This window comes from Tupaia chinensis, unplaced genomic scaffold (genome assembly GCF_000334495.1).
Source record: "Tupaia chinensis unplaced genomic scaffold, TupChi_1.0 Scaffold000646_1, whole genome shotgun sequence".
Lineage (NCBI taxonomy): Eukaryota > Metazoa > Chordata > Mammalia > Scandentia > Tupaiidae > Tupaia > Tupaia belangeri.
The window spans coordinates 539,029-540,973 of NW_006160167.1; positions in this window are offsets into that span (position 1 = coordinate 539,029).

Sequence of the window (1,945 nt, forward strand, 5' to 3'; positions counted from 1 at the left end):
AAGCACACATACCTGCTAGCAAATTTTTTTAAAAAAATTAAAATATTTATTAAATTTAATTAATTAATTAATTTCATTTTTAATGTGACCCCAAAGAGGGAGGGGGGAGGCAAGCTGCCAGGTGTACAACTCAAACTGTGGTTAGCCATGTGGGAGGCCAACGCCTCGACCACTGTACCATCTGCCAGCCTCGCTGCTAGGAAATTTTTTAAAAAATAAAAATTATTTCACTCAGCACATCTGACTGTAAATTGTGACCTCCCATCAGATTCAAGTCTTTGCATCACTAGGTCCTGTGCCAGGCCCTGGAATATGCTCTATAAATGTTTATTGAATAAAGATAGTTTAATTATTAACCACCTAGAGCCCCTCCATCGGCAAATTAGAATATCAATATTCCAGGCTCAAATGTCTGCTCCCTCATTTCCTGCAAAACCCAACTGAGAGAAGTGATATTTATGGAACTCTCCTAGGGCTTTCTTTTCATAAAAAATACAGTCTGCAGCCCACAAGGAGGAACTTCCGGAGGGCCACCAATTGATAAGAACAAAGCAAGCTCTTAGCTTGATTCTTCCAACCGAATGGCTACAATTCCCTGGAGAGCCATTATATGTCCAATTGCTTATCTGCAGCCAGGGGTTACCAAAATTAGTGCTTTGCTAGCGTTTCCTATGGACTGATTTAACATTCAGCCGAGGAGCCTGGCTGCCAAACCCTGCTAGCCCGTGTTGCCGTCTCCCACTGTCTGTGCCCACAGCATGGCTGGAATTCCTGCACTTCTAGGCAGGAAGCTGTTATTGTTGCATCATCAATGTTGTCTAGACAGGATCATCATTTGCTCTTGCAATTTTTCTTGCATTTTAATAACTTTCTATTTCTTTTCATCCTTAGCAGTCTGGTTTGTTGGGGATTTGTTTTGCAAAGGCCCATAGACTGTGGTAGAGAACATTTCACCAACCCTTTCCCGTTATTTAGGTTTCTAAGTCCTGTGTGTGTTTTGGGTTTTGTGCATAATTGTCCCTTTGGCCTGTCTAGCTTCACTCTTGCTCTCATAACAGCTCCCCACTTTTCCTTTGGAGACCCCCTTCCCAATTCTATGTGACCTTGGTGAGACTCCATATCTTGGGGTCCAGCCTGGCCTGCTGCCCTCCCTACAATAAAGGGGCCTTGATAGCCAGGCTAGCCAAGAAAGAGCACTTCCTTCCCCTGGTACACAGACCCCTGGGTTCAGAGCTGGAGGAGGGTCTATATAAGGCCTTCTGGGTCTCCTCTTAGGAGTTGGTTGGTGTATGCTTGTTACGGAGTGGGCTGCCTCCTTTGCACTAAAAGAGAGGTCCTCAAACCCAACATTTTCCTTCCATAAACAAATATTTTGTTATCTCTTTAATATCCTGCAAGAGACTTAATACGCGTGGTTTTTTGGTTTTTGTTGTTTTTTTTGGTTTGTTTTTTAAATAAATATTAAGGGCCAGCAGGTAGCGGGGAGGTTAAGGCAGCTGGATCCCACATAGCCAACTCTATGGTTCAAGTCTCAGACACAGAGGCTTGAAAATCACTCTGGATTCTTGTGTGTGTGTGTGTGTGTGCGCCCAAAATTCTGAGAGGAGAATGGGGGAGAGGGGATCGCACCATGGCCATCCCCCCTGGGAAGGGGTGATTCTTTCTTTCTCTCTCTTTCTCTCTGGTGAGTACACATACCCTACAGGAAAAACTAGGGGGAAAAAAAAGAAATGAAAAAAATATATATTATGTCTTGATTGTAGTACAAAAGAGAAATAAAATTAGCTTATAATGAAATAACATTATTTATACAAATAACATATAACAAAATAAGAATGCATCAGTGTCTCTAATAAATTCATGGGTATTCCTACTCTCCCAAAAAGGGAGTCAGATGCTTGTCCCAAACGTGTCAAATCACCACAGCTGCGATGGGGCAGGTGTG